Source organism: Ahaetulla prasina, chromosome 3, assembly GCF_028640845.1.
Source record: "Ahaetulla prasina isolate Xishuangbanna chromosome 3, ASM2864084v1, whole genome shotgun sequence".
NCBI classification, from domain to species: domain Eukaryota; kingdom Metazoa; phylum Chordata; class Lepidosauria; order Squamata; family Colubridae; genus Ahaetulla; species Ahaetulla prasina.
In genome coordinates, this window is record NC_080541.1 from 81363437 (window position 1) to 81364201 (window position 765).

Genomic DNA, 765 nt, shown 5'->3' on the forward strand with positions numbered 1-765 from the left:
AATAGTGCAACCATTGGTTTTCCTTGGGATATTCCATGGAAGCAAAAGTTGGCGAAGCAAGATAGAAAGTACTGATGTTTTGAACTTTGGTGTTGGAGAAAATTCCTGGGAATATTGCAAACAGCAAAGTAAACAAGCAAACAGACCATCATATAAATCAGAATTGTCACTCAAGGTGCAAATAACCAGGCTCAAATTATCCTACTTTGGACACACTAAGCCAAGATAACTCTCTGGAGAAGGACATAATGCTTGAAAGACAGAAGGAGCTTGCTGGGGTACTTTCTAATAAACAGGCAAAGCCATAATATAGAGATGGTCTCAGGACGGCCAAAATTTGATTTAATCTGAATTATGATCTAAATTAAGCTAATTACAAATTAATATTAACTGCCATGCATTTAATACATTTCTGACTTCAGTGACATTACAAATTAGAATTTGGTAGTGAGTTCTGGAAGAGTTCTGGAGGCTACAATCAAAGTGTTAGAAGACACATGTGGACATAAGGTATCAATTACAGGTAGTCCTCAACTTGATCATAATTGAGCCAAAATTTATGTTGTGAAGTGAGACATTTGTTAGGTGACTGTTGCCCCATTTTATAGCTTTTCTTGCCACGGTTGTTAAGTGAATCATATCAGTTGTCAGTAAACCAGTTGTTAAGTGAATCTGGCTTCCCCATTGACTTTACTTGTCAGAAGGTCGCAAAAGGTGTTCACATGATCTGGGGACACTGCAACCTTCATAAATATGAACCAGTTA